The following is a 17,336-nucleotide window of genomic DNA, read 5'->3' on the forward strand; positions in this document are numbered from 1 at the left end:
ATTAGATACAGATAATATAAATGACCTTGTTAACTTACAGATTTTTATTTGGTAAAGATGTTAACCACAAAGGTTATAGTTTAATTGTCCTGTTGGAAATTAACTAGCTTGTATTTAGTATTCTCCCCCAACTACTCCCAAAATGCTTGTAAGTAACCAGTTTCTCAGAGTGGTCTTTGAACGAACTGCATTGTCTTACTGCCTCCAACATTAATGACAATATATCTATGACAAGTGTTTATTCTATATTTGTATGAGTCACTTTTGATTTTTTATAATTATACTTTGACACCATGCAAATGATTCAAAAATTTATTGAATTGTATAATTATGACAATAAAAAATGACATTGTTATTGTGACTTTCAACACTAAAATGTTCTCTAGTTCAACAACCAGTGATTAAATATTATTTGCATTCTTGTGGCCTTGTGTGACTCCCATTGTATATTCACTATGCATCAATGACTTTTTCTGTGTATAACCTCTCACCCTCACCAGATTTTAGACTCTTCCTCTTCTTGGCATCCCTCAGGCCAACAGGGCTTCCCAGGTGGCACGCTGGTAAAGAATCTTCCTGCAAGTGTGAGAAACCTGGGTCCGATCCCTGGGTTGGGAAGATCCCCTGAAGAAGGGAATGGCACCCCACTCCAGGATTCTTGCCTGGAAATCCCGTGGACAGAGGAGCCTGGTGGGCTACAGTCCGTGGAGTTGCAGAATCAGATACGAGTGAGCAACTAACTAACACTTGTTTGCATCCCTCAGGCCATGGGGAAATATGTAATATTAATGTGCACAAAGTTAGTATGTCCAAATTGGTATTTACAAAGAAAGTTTTAGACAATTCAAACAAAACAGAACTGGAACTGGCTGTTAAGAAACTGAGAGAAATGGTAGATTTACATGTTTCATACTTTTGTTAGTCTATAGAGCCACACTAGTTTGAAGAGTAAGATTTAAAGGAGTGAAAAAAATAAAAAAACAAAACAACAAACTAACATGTGTAGCAATATAGCATATTTTCAAAGCTATGTAGAAGAACCAAAAAAGTGGGAACTTCAATCAGTATTGGGAAAACTGGCTCAGAATGACTGATGTTGACAGGTGTAACCAGAATTCCAAGCTAAAAACTGATCTCAGTGAGAGTAAAAGACTTTCTAGGTTTGCTGTGGTTATCCAGAAAAATGATAAGGTGAAAAGGGCAGAAACTAATGACTTCTCCAGTCTCAAGATCATTATATTGCTATTAGAACATAACATTCTACTTAACCTTTCTCTTTCCTCTGTCCTTCTCAGACCTTTATTAGTATAAGCACTATTATACAATCAAGATATGTTAAATTACCAAGTTTTTGCCATAGTAGTCCAAAAAGTTCTTAGAGATCCTATTTCTTCCTTTAAAATAATTTAGGACAGAGGTGACTGGACAGAAGAATATATATAGTGAATCACTCAAAAGCTTCAGAATTATCTTCTGAGATTTATTTTCAGAATTTGCTGTACATAGTTCTCAAATATGAAACATTCTCAGAACTAGGGATTAGAAGAAAACATGCAAGACACCCAAGATATCAAGCATATTTAATTAAACAGTCATCATGAAAAATTCAAGTAAACATTGTTTTAAAGCTAGCAATTATCCTCATATAGTTTTACTCATTTCACATTTGGTTATTTCACAAAGATGATTTTTCTTGTGATTTGTTATACTGCCAGATTTCATGCTGGGAACACTCATAATAGTTTTCCAATTTGGCTAAATATTTGTACAGTTTTTTTGCAATGTTGATTTTCGTGAATTTATTGATTCAGTATTTCCTCTGCCGCTTTTGCTTAGTTTCTCCTTTTATTTCACAAATGGGGTCAATTCACATTATCTACACTGATGCTAAAGAAAAATAACACTGGTATCTTAAAGCAGAGGATCCAGGAGTAGCTAAGTATCATTTACTGTCATTTCAACCCCTAACCATAGATATAATATCCATGTTTACCCAACCTTAAAAGTTTTTCTGATTTTGCCCTAAAGGACAATATGGAGATGTGTGAGGAAGTGATGAAATGAGATAATTTGTGAACTTGGCTGAAAGGTAGGAGGATGATAGTGTGTGTGTATGTTTGTATTCATATATATTCATATTACACTTGCCCAGACCATGATGAACCAGGATTACATCATAGGGGATACAAATGAGTGTAATGTTCTAGATTCTAGTTAGGGAAATAATATAAAAACAGGAAAAATTATCAACCACTTGATTTAATCACTTGATTTGAATGCTACCACAAACCTTAGAAAACACTCCCTACTGATAAAAGTATCTGCATTGATGCCAGTGTTTTGTTACAGATGACCCCTTTGTAGGCACATTTCCCACAAAGATTAAGTGAAGTTTTTATTCTTCCAATGTTTTGACCACAGAATAAGAAATCTCCAGCATGTTCTGGAGTATGTCTTTTTTAGCCAGCTGCAATGACTTGCTGTTCATGTCCTTTTGGTTCTTTTTTTGTTTTTGCATTTAGTTTTTATTTTACTTTATTTTGGCCACACCAGACAACATGTCGGATGCTAATTCCCTGACCAGGGATCAAACCTGTGCTCCTTGTAGTGAAGTCTGCAGTCTCAACCACTGGACTACCAGGGAGGTCCCCCAGGTCCCTCTGATTGTAGGGCACTGTCCCATCTCCACTGCTTTGCTCTGGTGACAGTCTTGCAGGGTTCCTGTTGCCTCTACTGTTTTCTGCTGGTGTAGCCCCACATTTTCTGGCCATTCCTTCTCTTAGGCAGAAAAGGTCATCCACAGTCCTTGCAGATTTATTTAACAAATATTTAATAAACCTCAGTCTTCCTTAGACTAACCCCTTCTTTTATGACTCAACCCAGTCTGCAAACACTGGACTTAGTCGTAGGGACACTAGGACTCTGAATACCACTTATGTCTTACTCATTTGAAATCTTAGGATGGATAAATATTAGAAAAAGTATAACCAAGAGCTTTTTTTTTTTAAAGAAACCAATGAAATCCATAGAATTCTGAGTGGCTAGGGGTCATGTGCTCATGTTCAATTGTATCCAACTCTTTATAGCCCTTTGGACTATTGTCCACAAGACTCCTCTGTCCAAGGGATTTTTCAGACAAGAATACTGGCGTGGCTTGCCTTTTCCTTTTCTAGGGGATCTTCCCAACCCAAGAATTGAACCCACATATCCTGTGTCTCCTGCATTGCAGGAGAATTCTTTACCCTGGGGAAGGGTACTATCATAGTACACTATAAAAAGAACTTTTCTTAGAGGGGTGGGATGGGGTGGTGGGAACAAGTCTCAAGAGGGAGAGGTTACATGTATTCTTATGACTGATTCATGCTGTTGCACAGCAGAATATAACGCAACATTGAAAAGCAATTATCCTGCAGTTAAAAACTAATAAATAAAAGACTTCAAAAAGCAGTCCCTTCCTGGCAAGGTATTTCCTGACTTCAGAGATGAAGTCGTGGAACCGATCCAGAAACAGGGTTCTCATTGTCCAGGGGTGCTTGTTGTACAACAAAAAGACTGGCAGTTGGTACTTAATCTCTTCCCTTCAGGGTCAGGGGTTAGCTTTATAGATAAGGCCAGTCCTGATCATAAACCTGACTGCATTTGCACAAAACAGTCGAGTTAGCTTATCCCTTCCTGCCTTAAATCCTGGTGCTCTCTTCTTTGTCTTACTAATAAATGTGGCATTTTCCCCCCAGAATATGGCACCTTTGTGTGAGCTAAAAACCCTCCATGATTTTCCTAATGGCATCTGCGAACTTGTCTGCTGCCTCTGGGTGGACAGAAGTTGCTTCTCCTGTTATTTTGACTGTTATTAGCTAAACTTCTTTCTAAAATTATCAAACCATCCTTTGCTGGCATTAAGTTCTCCAGCTTTAGATTCTTCACTTTCTGTTTACATTAAGTTGTTACATAATGACTTTACTTGTTCTCAAATCATATGAGAGTCTCTAGGTGCTGTGCTGTGCCTAGTTGTTCAGTCGTGTCTGACTTTTTGCAATCCCATGGACTGCAGCCCGCCAGGTTTCTCGGTCCATGGAATTCTCCAGGCAAGAATACTGCAGTGGGTTGTCATGCCCTCCTCCAGGGTATCTTCTCAACCCAGCTATTGAACCCACGCCTCCTGCATTGCAGGTGGATTCTTTACTATCTGAACCACCAGGGAAGCCCAAGAATACTGCAGTGGGTAGCCTATCCCTTCTCCAAGGAATCTTCCCAATCCAAGAATTGAACTGAGGTCTCCTAACTTGGAGGTGGATTCTTTACCAGCTGAGCTACCAGGGAAGTCCAGAGTCTGTAGGTATGCCTTTCTTATTAGCAAGCCTGCACCCACATAAAAGATGCATTTTCAATATGAGATAAAAAAATATTTTGCAAAAAGTGCAAGGATTTTATACCTGCTAACATAGCTCTAGCAACAGCTTCGCAAGTCATCCTTTTCTTTTTTTTTTTTACAATGGTCTTTACACAAGATTCATTTGTCTTGAAATGGTGGGTAACTGTAGCTGTAGACCGCAATCTACAGTACATTTCAAGCAACTCACCTTTATCTTATAATGTCATAACTTTTCTCTGGTTCTTGGGAGCACTTCCAGAATCACTGGTGGTACTTCTTATGGGTCCCACGGTGTCATTCAAGGTTTATAGTGTTGCACCAAACATGATGAAAAATATAGAATTATGAGAGAGAACTTTTTACAGTGATACACAATTTCTTAGAGAGATGAATTGCTCACAAGGAGATGATTAGCATCAGACTGTGTTTTGTTAATAAGTGGATACTCATAATACTTGGCTCACCACAATAGCCAAAAGGTGATGGCCACAAAATTGTTACAGTAGTATAGTATGTACTATAGTTAATTTTATGCAGTTATGATTTAATACTGTATCTTTGCATCTGTTTAAGTTTTCTTTGGTGTATAGTCTGTGAGTGTGTAAGTTTTGATAAGTTTTAACTTTTTATAATAGATTTGTATATATTTTACAGTAGTAAATGATAACATAGACTAGTATCTTTTTATTTTGTATGCATTCACCACATACCTTATTTTTAGTAATATTTGATATATCTAGACTGTGCAATTCATCTGCAAGCTTTTTCTAATTGTCACAAATCAAAAAAAAAAAATTCCCATATAGTCACTTGAAAATATTTACATATGAGTGGATCTATGAAGTTCAAACCTGTGTTCATGGGTTGACTGTATAAAGAAAACTCCAGGCTCAGAGTGGATCAGTGGTAAGTTTAGTAAACATTTAAGAGTGAAATAATTCTATTTCTGACAACTCTTTCAGAAAATAAAGAAGAAAACTTTTATCAGCTCATTTTATGTGACTAGAATTATCCTCATACCAAAACCAGAAGAAAGTGTTACGAGAAAAGGAAGCTATGGAACAATATCCTTCATAAACATAGCCACAATATCCTGAACAAAACATTGAAACCTCTTTGGGTTGGATGAAGTTATTTACATTTTCTATTTAGATTTGGCCAATGGTTTATTTTGATTTGGCAGATTCTTTACCACTAACACCACCTGGGAAGCCCACAATGATTATGAATAGAGTGTTTATCTCTCACTTCTCTATTGAAGCATTTATTGCTGAATAAAACTCTCCAAAACCATTTTGTCCCTCTCCTACACTCCAGAAGCAACTTTTGAGATTGTGGTTGTTGGAGGATGGAGGAAACAAAAAGTGCCCACCAAACTTTAAAAAGGCATCTTAAATCCATGGCTAATTCAAGTCAATGTATGACAAAAACCACTACAATATTGTAAAGTAATTAGCCTCCAACTAATAAAAATAAATGAAAAAAATAAAAAATAAAACTCCTTGTAAAACCAAAAAAAAAATAAAATAAAAATAAAAGAAGTATAAAACAAACAACAAATAAAAAAGCATCTTGAGAACAAAGAACTGGCTGCCTGCAAGGCAGGCAGCTCCATGCAATCAATGGATGAGTTTGTTACAGGGTGATTTACTCCCTGGTAGGATCAGACGGACCAAGATCCCGGAGTGTTCACAGCTGCACTCCACACTGTGCAGGGGCTACGGGGACAGTTTACAGTTAACCTAGAGTGTGTGGGTACATTCTTGGAGACAGGAAGTGCATTCCTAAGTCAAGATTTATGAATGGGTAATTAGCCTCATGGGAGCTGAGAGTATTCAGTGAGGGACTTCATCATTGTCTAGGGACTAACAAAACATAGAGGCCACCTGGTTCCAACGATTATTAAACAGTATCTATTAACTTCAAAGCCCTTGATGACAGAAAAGTGTTTTACCACATGGCACGGCCCTGGGTAGGGTCGATAGGAGGACAGGAGGAACATTCGCACAGGCCCAGGAAGGCATCAGTTTTGGTAGCAGCCATGGAATAGCTATTCTCTGAAACGAGATTGTACCTAAGCAGAACCTCTTAGGTCATCTGCAAAGGCCATGTTGCGTGAGAAAAACAAAAAGCAAAAACAACCTTGTCATTGTGTGTTATCTATAGCCATCCTGTGTTACTGCTGCGTAGTATTCCGTGCTGTGGTTATATTCATTTAATTATTCTCCTGCTGACGGGCAAGTGAGTTATTTCCAGTTTGGGACTATCACAAATAAAACTGCCATTTGTACTTTGTGGGGAAAGAAAAAGATAAACCTTTATTGTATGAGACTCTTGAGACTTTGGAGTTGTTTATTAAAGCAGAATAACCTATACTATCCTGGCTGATGGAATGTTTATGTATGTCCTTTCTAAATGCCATTTCTGTTAGATCTATATTGGTGTTACTGTAGTATGTTGTCAAGGGTTTAATGTATTTTAAATAAAATTTTACCAAGTTAATAAAATATGATGGATCTGAACCCCCAGAAGAGGTGGTGAAAACACTTAGAAGGTGCACAGTAAAGGAAATCAACAAAACAAAACAAAAAAATCTACTGAATGGGAGAAATACTTGCAAATGATATGATAAAGGGTTAACATTTAAAATATATAAACAGCTCATGTAACCAACATTATCAACAGCAACAACAAAAAAATTAAAAATAGGCAGATATCTAAATAGAAATTTTTCTAAAGAAGACATGCAGATATAAAGATGCTCAACATTGCTAATCATCAGAGAAATGACAATCAAAACCGCAACAGATATCGCCTCCTACCTGTCAGAATGGCTATTATGAAAAAAATAACAAATGTTGGTGAAGATCTGGAGAAAAGGAAACCCTCCTGCACTGCCACTGGAAATGTAAATCAGTACAGCCACTATGGAGAAAATTATGGACTCTTCTCAAAAATTGAAACTACTACCACCATATGACCCAGCAGTTCCACTCCTGCGTCTATATCTGAAAAAGATGAAGACACTAATTTAAAAAGATACACGTATGCAGTGTTCATAGCAGCATTTATTTACAATTGCCAAGGTGTGGATGCAGTCTGAAGATCCACCAACACATGAACGGAGATAACACACGCATACACACATGCATGGTGGATTATCAGCCTTAAAAAGGAATAAAATTTTGCCATTTTCAGCAACATGGATGGACTTGGAAGGTATTATGCCAAGTGATATGTCAGACAAAGAAAGATAAATACTGTATGATATCACTCACATGTGAAATCTAACATATACAACAAACAAGTGGATATAATAAAAAAGAAGCAGACTCAGAGATACAGAGATCAAGCTAGTGGTTCCCACTGGGGAGAGGGAAGGTGGGGGTAAGATAGGAGTTGCAGACTAAAAGGTGCAAATTACTGTGTATAAAATAAGCTACAAGGATATACTGTACAACACAGGGATTATAGCCAATATTTTATAATAACTACAAATGGATCATAACCTTTAAAAATTATTAACTACTATGTTATATTCCTAAAATTTATATTATGTTGTATATCAACTATACCTCAATTGAAAAAACTAAAGCATTTGGGAAGGGAAAAAAGGCAAACAGAAGTGAGCAAAAGAGATGAGCTGAACTTTTTCATTGATTCTGAGAGACTACAAAATCCATTTTACCTTATTTCATCCAGTCATATTTCTTGTTGTTCCTTATTGCTCTGTGTAACCAATGCCCAGACATCCAGTTTTGCTTTATTATTCTTACTTTCATTTCTACCTTGATGTTTCCTACATACTTCCTTCTATGTCTACCTAGATAACTTCTAAATCAGTTTCCCCATAAGGGACATTATTCCTAAATTTGAGAATTGATGAAAGATTTATGGGTCTTAGACTCCTAGTTTTTCCCGTAGTCATGTATGACTGTGAAAGTTGGACCAGAAAGAAGGCTGAGCACTGAAGAATTGATGCTTTTAAACTGTGGTGTTGGAGAAGACTCTTGGAGAATCCCTTGGACAGCAAGGAGATCCAACCAGTCAATCCTAAAGGAAATCAGTCCTGACTACTCATTGGAAGGACTGATGCTAAAGCTGAAACTCCAATACTTTGCTCACCTGATGGGAAAAGCTGATTCATGGGAAAAGACCCTGATGCTGGAAAAGATTGAAGGCAGGAGGAAAAGGGGACGACAGAGGACAAGATGGTTGGACGGCATCACCAACTCAATGAACATAATTTTGAGCAAGCTCCAGGAGATGTTGAAGGACTGGGAAGCCTGGTGTGCTGCAGTCCATGGGGTCGCAAAGAGTCAGACACGACTGAGCGACTAGATAACAACAGCAACAACCTCCTAGTTATGCTTTATCCTCATCATTCATAGATTCCTTATTTGCAAATTTGTATACTCACTAAAATTTATTTGTGACCCTCAAATCAATACCTGTATCACTTCTGCAGCCATTCATGCACAGAATAGTGAAAATTTTGAGTTACCTGACATGAATGATCCCAACTGACATTAAATGTGGTGTTTCTATGTCTTCTTTTTGCAATCTATTTAATGCCACATCTTACGCTCTTTTGTGGTTGTGTGTGTGTGTGTGTGTGTGTGTGTGTGTGATTTTGCTGTTCCAAATGGTCCCTAAGCAACGTGCTGAAGTACTGTCTGGTGTTCCCTAAGCACAAGAAAATTGTGATGTGCCTTATGAAGAATGTATATGTCCTAGATAAGCTTTGTTCAGGCATGAGTCATGGTGTTGTTAGCTGCAAGTTCAATGTTAATGAATCAGCAGCATATATTAAATGAAGTGTCCTTAAGCAGAAGTATGTTTAAAACAAGGTTATATATTCATCAGTTGACGAATGTGTCATGGTCAGATATTTCTATTGTTCAGTCGCTCAGTCACGTCTGACTCTGCACCCCATGGACCACAGCATGCCAGTCTCCCTGTCCTTCACCATCTCCCAGAGTTTGCTCAGATTCATGTCCATTGAGTCGAGACCTAGTCTTTAAGATTAGCAGGAACCTAATCTTGTATTTCTCCTAGGAGCAATGGCTCAGTATCTGCTAATGCAGTGTTCACAAGGATTATTTTGGAACATTACCACAAATAAAGAGAAACAACTGTATTTCCTTCTGAGAATCCCCTTGTGTCTCATAAAAACATACTTGAAAAAGCTTACATGCTTCTCAAAACATAAAAATACTCCTCGTTTTTTACAATTGAGTTGTAATACATACTTAAAAATGTTCAAAAGTTTGCTAATTTTAAGACAGAGTTAATTGATTTTTTAAATAAATGTATACACTTGAGAAACTACTAACTGTATTAAGATATGTGCTAAGTCACTTCAGCCATGTCTGATCTGTGTGACCCTATGGACTGTAGCCTGCTAGGTTCCTCCATCCATGGGATTCTCCAGGCAAGAGTACTGGAGTGGGTTGCCATTTCCTTCCTCCAGGGATCTTCTAGACCCAGGGATCGAACCTACGTCTTTTTACATCTCCTACACTGGCAGATGGTTCTTTACCACTAGGAGCACCTTGGAAGCCCAGATCAAGGTACAGGGCACTCCAATAAAGTTCCCTCACATCCCTGTTCAGGCCATATCCCAGACATGAGGTAAGCATTATTCTGACACCTATTACTATTTTTTGAACTGCATGTAAATAGAGTCACACTGAATACACACTTTTGTGTCCAACATATTTTATAGACACAATGTCTGTGTTAATGGTTGTATTTATTGGTAATGCACTTACTATGTATTACTCCATGTATGAATTAATCAAAATATGTGTATCTATTTCCCAGTCGATAGCCATGTTTGAAGCTATGATGAACAAAAATGCTTTGAACATTCTTGTGCATATATTTTGGGGGACATATGGACTTATTTTTCATGAATAGATACCTAGAACTATCTGTTGAATGTTCCTACATCATAGGATAGATGTGGGCTTAGCTTTACTAAACATTGATAGTTTTCTTAAATGGTTAGTTTTTCTCCCATCAGCAAGTATGAGGCTTTCAGTTACTGCATGTTCACCAACCATCTGCTATACAGGCTTTTTTTAAAAAATATTTTAATCATTACGAGTACGAAATATTCTCTCCTTGTAGTTTTAATTTGCATTTCCCTGAAGGCTAATAATAATATTGGTCATTTAATAATATTTATTACTTTAATTAATTTACTGGGTTTTGTGTTCTGTTTAAGAATTACTGTTTATTCCAATATCATGGAAGTGTCTCCTATGTTATATCCCAGAAGCATTACTACTTTAAATTTAGGGCTTTTGAAAATGGGTATGGATATTCAGTTGGTCCAGCACTATTCACAGGAGAGGCAAATCCTTTCAGTTTTGAAATTTAAATGAAATAAATGCTTGTCTTAAATCAATTACTCATATTTGTATGGTCTGTTTCCATACACTTTTCTATTCCATTTGATTCTTTGTCTATCTCTTTCACAGTTAAAATATTTCTTAATGGTTACAACTTTCTAGTAAGTCTTCAGATCTATTAGTGTATGCCTTACATCATTGTCATTTTCAAAATTTTCTTAAATATTCTAGATCTTTGTGGGTTCCCATAAATTTGAAATCAGCTTTACAGTTTTCTGCGGAAATTTACTTGAGGTTTGCATTGGAATTGTGATAAACTGAATTCAATTGCATTGAATATTTAGATAGTTTTTCTAATAACTAAGATCTTAAAAATAAATATTGTCTGTGGATATTTATTAAGACATCTAAAATTGTTATTTGAATAGTAGTGACAAAGCTATGGAGAACTTTTTCTGGTAGGGGCATTATTAGGTCTTTCTAAAGCAAAGAAAAATGAAACCTGGATTAAAACATAAGCCTTGAAAGTGAAATGATAACCAAACAGATAGTGAGAACTTAAAAGAGATTTACTTTCACAGAGGTATGAGTTTTTATTTCAAGGGAGTGACTCCTGGAGCCAGGGAGATAAAAATCTTGATGATTAACTCAAAGATTCTTGTCTTATCTTCCCCTAAACACATTACATTGTAAAAGATAATAGCCCAAGATCACTCCCTTTCTCTTTGTAAGGAATATTTACAATAGGCAACTAAGTCTTCCTTCTATGCTCTCAGAAAGAAAAGTCATAAAGCTATCTTTCTCCTATTTAAATGTCCAGCTTTGTATTTTTCTGGTTCTTTAGCCTACAATACAGACCCCAGTGGGCTACCCTGGCGGCTCCGTGGTAAAGAATCCGCCTGCCATGGCAGGAGATGAGGGTTCAATCCCTGGGTCAGGAAGATCCCATGGAGAAGGGATGGCTATCCACTCCCATATTCCTGCCTGGAGAATTGCGTGGACAGAGGAGCCTGGTGGGCTACAGTCCACGGGTCACAAAGAGCCAGACACGACTGAGGGACTAACAGTTTTCAACCATAATTAGATGAAAATAAAATCAGTCTTTTTATGCCTCTTAGTGAGTTGCTTCTCTTATCGTCAGATGTCCATCTTTAACTCTAGTAATGCTACTTGTGTTAAAGTTTACTTTGTCCTGTATAATATAGACCTGTCAGCTCTTTCTTGGTTAATATTCCCATGCTACACATTTTTTCATCCTTTTTCTTTCAGCCTATCAATTTTCATATTTTAAGTGTGTCTATTGTGAATAGAATCTACTGAGCCATTTAAAAAAATCTTTCTCACTATCTTTTCTTAATTTTAGTAGTTCATCACTGTTGCATTCAGTATAAATATTGGTATAGCTGGATTTAAGTCTACCATCTTACTATTTGTTTCCAATTTTTGTTCCATTTATTTTTGTTCTATTTTTTTCTTCTTTGTCTTTTTGTTGTATTAAACAACTATTTTAAAAATTATTTCCTTTTATCTCTCCTAATGTTTTAGATACACTCTTTGTGTTAATGTTAAGTGCTATGTTGCCCATTATAAGTCATCCTTGAACTTATTTCAGACTGTCATATTATTAATTTTACTGTTTTGTGAATAATTCAGAAATCTTTCACTAGTTTAACTATACTGAAAAACCTCTTGCCCTCATGCAATTACCAACATACATTTCACTTCTACATTTGTTATATACCCTGAAAGACATTGATGTTATTCATGATTTAAACAGATAATCTTTTGTATTTACCCACATTCTTACCTCCTTGAATCCTTTTCATTCCTTTCTATTGTTCAGTGCTTCCATCTGACATCAATTTATTTCAGCCTGAATAATTAATTGCAGCATTTCCTGTACTATATGCTGATAATTATTTCAGTTTTTGTTTGTCTGTAAGCATCTTTATCTCATTTTGAATGGTATTTTGCTGAATATGAAGTAGTAAATTATTAGCTTTTTTTCTTTAAGCACTTTAAAGACGTGACTATCTTCTGCTGACGATTCTTTTGAAAAGTCATCTGTCAGCTTTATTTCTATTACTGCAGTGCACTGGGTCTTTTTCTCTGGCTGCTTTTATGAGATTCTCCTCATTTTCGTTTTCAGCAGTTTCACCGTCACGTGCGTCTGTGGTTTTCTTTATCTTGCTTGAAACTTCCTGAAGTTCTGACCTCTGTGTGTTTATATATATCATTAGTTGAAGACAATTCCTGGATATCACTTCCAATATTGTTTCTGCCTCATTTTCCCTCTTCCTCTCTTTCCCAACTGGGTCCCTGATGACTTAATATAAACTACTTGAGTCCTCTTTTCACTTGGTTTTTTTTTCAGTCATTTCACTGCTAGTGTATAGAAACACAACTGACTTCGGTATGTTGAATTTAGATCCTACAAATTTACTGAATTCGTTAATTAGTTCTAACAGTTTTTTGGTTGTCTTAGGGTTTTCTGTATATAAAATCCTGTCATCTGAAAATCAAGAAAAATTTACTTTTCCTTTCTGATTTAAATAATTTTTTCTTCTTTTATCTTACCTGACTGCTCAAGCTAAGATTTCTAGTGCTTTGTTGAATGAGGGTGGTGAGAATGGGTACCCTTATCTTGTTCCTGTTCCCAGAGGAAAAGCTTTCAAAATTTTACCACCGAGAATGGGATATGTGGCTTTTCCTATATGGTTTTTATTATGTTGAGGTACGTTCCTTCTATACTCAATTTGTTGAAGGTTTTACCATTAAAGGATCATCAAATGCTTCTTTCTGCATCTGTCGAGAAGGATGACTTTTATCTTTCCTTGTTTTAATATGGCTACCACATTCCTTCTTTTAATGTGGATCCAACACTTAATGTGGTTTATGTATGTTGAATTATCCTTTCATCCCAAGAATAAATCCCACTTGATTCTGATGTATGATCCTTTTAATGTGTTGTTGAATTCAATCTGATAATATATTTTACAAATAAGGCATACAACTGGCCAACAGATACATAAAATAATACCAATGTCACTAATCATCCACACCTGTTAGAATAGCTATCATCAAAAGTATGAGAGATAACAAGTGTTGTCAAGGATGTGTAGAAAAGGGAACCCTTGTGAGCTGTTGATAGGAATGTAAATCAGTTCAGACACTATGGAAAACAGAATGGAGTTTCTTTAAAAACATTAAAAGTAGAATTACCATATGATTCAGCAATCCTACTTCTAGGTATGTATTGAAGGGAAATGAAATAAGATATTGAAAAGATACCTACACTCCTGTGTTCATTGCAGCATTGTTCACAACATTCAAGGTTAAGGAAAAACCTAAGTGTTCATCAATGGATAAATAGATAGACATATAAGAGAATGTTATTCAACCATGAGAAAGAAGGACTGATGATGAAGCTGAAGCTCCAATACTTTGGCCACCTGATGTGAAGAACTGGCTCATTGGAAAAGACCCTGATGCTGGGAGAGATTGGGGTCAGGAGGAAAAGGCGAAGACTGGGGATGAGATCACTGAGTGGCATCACCAGCTCAATGGACATGAGTTTGAGCAAGTTCTGGAAGATGACAGTGAAGGACAGAGAAGCCTGGGGAGCTGCAGTTCACGGGGTCGCAGAGAGTTGGACACAACTGAGGGGCCCAACAACAACGACATGAGAAAGAAGGAAATCCTGCCTCTTGAGTCAACATGGATCGACCTTGAGGGCATTGTGCTAAGTGAGATAAGTCAGAGAAAGATAAATTAAATATGATATCACTTATCTGTGGAATTTTAAAAAGTTATACAAACAGAGAGTGGGATGGTGGTTGCAGGAACCAGGGACAGAGGAATTATGGAGATAATGGTCAGAGGTTACACACTTTCAGTTATAAGATGAATAAGTCCTGGAGATCTAATGCACAGCATTGTGAGTATAGTCAACAATACTGTTTTATTCCTTGAAGTTGCTAAGAGACTAGATCTTAGTTGTTCTAGTGAACAATTAACATTAATTGTGTGATGTGATGGAGGCATTGGCTAATGTTACAGTGGCAATCATACTGCAATCCAGAGTTGTGTCAAATCAACACACCTTAAATTTACACAACAGTATGTCAATTATATCTCAGTAAGTTTGGGAAAAAATTGGATGCTCATCTGGATAAAACATCCAAAAAGTCAGAGTTTAGAATCTAGTAAAAAATCACAGAACCCACATATTAATAACTGTTGACCATACTTACAAAGTAACGACAAAATGGATGCTAATTCATGGAAAGTATTAAAGCAAGTGAGACTTTGATGAAACTGAGCAGAGCTCAGTCAAGGAGGTTTACACCAGACATTCAGGTGGCGGAAGTCTTTATAGTGGCAAGAGGAAGAAATTATTTCAGATTGGAAGAACAGCTTGAACTGAGAGAGAAACCATAAGGTAGATACAGTCTCATGTTGTGTTTTAGAGGAACAGGAAGACTGGACAGGTCATGGTCTTCTCCTGGGAAGCTATAGTCTTTACCCTCAACACTTGTGTATTTGTGCTCTCCATTTCACGGACAACACGTCTTGGTCCTGGTTTAAAAAAAATCCAATAAGTTGATTATGATTCTTGCGAATTTAGTTGCTGTTGCCAGTTTCTACCCATCCTCCCCACATTCTATTGCCAAGTAGCTTTACTTCCAGGTTTGCTTATGTGTTTTCTCCATCAGTTTGATTTTGGATGCTCTTGGCATCTTGCCAAGATGCAGCTTGCGGCTGTCCTAATTCTGTACAACATATAGACACCATTTAACAATATTTACCTCCTTTGATCTCATACACGCCCCACAAGTTGGTGCCTTATGCTGTGAATCCATCCTTTCAGTGTGAGTAGACTGGCTTCATATCAAGACCTTAATATACTTTTTTTCTTAAGACAGTGAAGATGAAAGGCTTTGAGTGGGCTTCAGTCTAGGACAGGACCACTTCAGCTTCATGGCTCCCACACAGACTCCACCTTCAGGACTCTATGATGTCACAAACTTGCCTTGTGAACTTTATTACTGGGACTTGGCTGGGCTTAGCATTCTTAAGTTCATATACTCCTAGCTTGACCTTATATCAACAATGTAGCCACCAGTCAGCTCCTTGTGACTTCATCGAATAATCAGGAGAAATTGGTCTTATACATTTGTTTTATTTGTATTCTTAATTATTGTGACTCATATGGTTTGAAAGCTGAATGCTGGAAGCAAATCTAAAAGTCTATTTTTACATTTGTTTATGGGTTTTATATAAAACAATTTTTGAAATGTAAAGGTAAGCACAAATGTAGGTGTTAATTATTGGATACATTTTAGTCATGCTAATGAAAACATGTGTACTAACACATTATGCAAAGTAACAAATGTATTTAACACAATAGCAATCATTCTGAAGTACTGAGGCATTTTTTAAAAGCGCAGCCTTTGCTAACAAAGCCTCAGAAGTCATGTAGCATCCTTTCCTGACACATTCTATTCACAGACGATGGCTCTCCCGGGTCAAGTGGAAGAATCACAGGATCCTCTTCATGGGAGAAGTCAAATAATTCATTTTTGTCAAAGAATTTGGGTATATGTTTAAAAATCACCATAACCACTGACTCTATCCAAAATCCAGGTATGATTTTAGTTTAGTCCAATTCATCACCTATCCGTTTAATGACAACCTGACTGGGCTACTTTAATAAATACTAGGGACCATGTGGTTTAAACAATAGATGTTTATTTCTTACTGTTCTGGAGGCAGGAAAGTCCGAGATGCTAGCAGATTAGGTTCTCATAAAGGCTCTCTTCCTGGCTGGCAGGAGGCTGCCTTTTTGCTGGATGCTGGAGAGAAAAGCTGATGTCTATTCCTCTGCTTATAAAAGCACAAACCCCATCATAGGGGCCCCACCCTCATTGTTGTTCAGTCACAAAGTTGTGTCCAACTCTTTGCGACCCATGGACTGCAGCACACTAGGCTTCTCTGTCCTTCACTATCTCCCAGAGTTTGTACAAACTCATGTCCATTGAGTCGGTGATGCCATCCAACCATCTCATCCCCCGTCATCCCCTTCTCCTCCTGCCTCAGTCTTTCCCAGCATCAGGGTCTTTTCCAGTGAGCCGGTTCTTCACATCAGGTCACCAAAGATTTGGAGCTTTAACTTTAGAATCAGTCCTTCCAATGAATATTCAGGATTGCTTTCCTTTAGGATTGACTGGTCTGATCACCTTGCTGTCCAGGGGACTTTCAAGAGTCTTCACCCTCATGGCCATGTCTAAATATGATTACCTCCCTAATCCCCACATCCTCACCCCCCTACCATTGCATTGGGAGTTAGGGTTTTGACATATGAATTTGGGGGTGGGGGACACATCCAGCCCATAAAACAACCTTTCCATGTGACATTGCAGTGCCTTCATTCCTCCATAGAAGTGCTTTTTCCTGCCCATTGACTTTCGCCATAAACATGCAGACTTGCTTTGGCTAAAAATACCTTAAGAAGTAACATAAACAAAATTTGATATGCTCTCGAGTCATAAAACTACCTTTACGACTGGCATTAGGAGAACATTATCCATCTGCTAGCATCCCAA

General features: G+C 37.2%; 1 long non-coding RNA gene across 1 annotated transcript; it reads right to left on the minus strand.

The window, feature by feature from the left end:
- Nucleotides 1-363: 363 nt before the first annotated feature.
- On the minus strand, nucleotides 364-15,720 carry LOC110130582 (uncharacterized). Its single transcript, XR_011489036.1, has 3 exons — nucleotides 15,540-15,720; nucleotides 7,195-7,380; nucleotides 364-4,648 (listed from the first exon to the last, which is right to left on the minus strand). It is a non-coding gene; the product is annotated as an uncharacterized lncRNA (long non-coding RNA).
- Between the last annotated feature and the right edge of the window lie 1,616 nt (nucleotides 15,721-17,336).

This window comes from Odocoileus virginianus, chromosome 1 (assembly GCF_023699985.2).
Source record: "Odocoileus virginianus isolate 20LAN1187 ecotype Illinois chromosome 1, Ovbor_1.2, whole genome shotgun sequence".
NCBI classification, from domain to species: domain Eukaryota; kingdom Metazoa; phylum Chordata; class Mammalia; order Artiodactyla; family Cervidae; genus Odocoileus; species Odocoileus virginianus.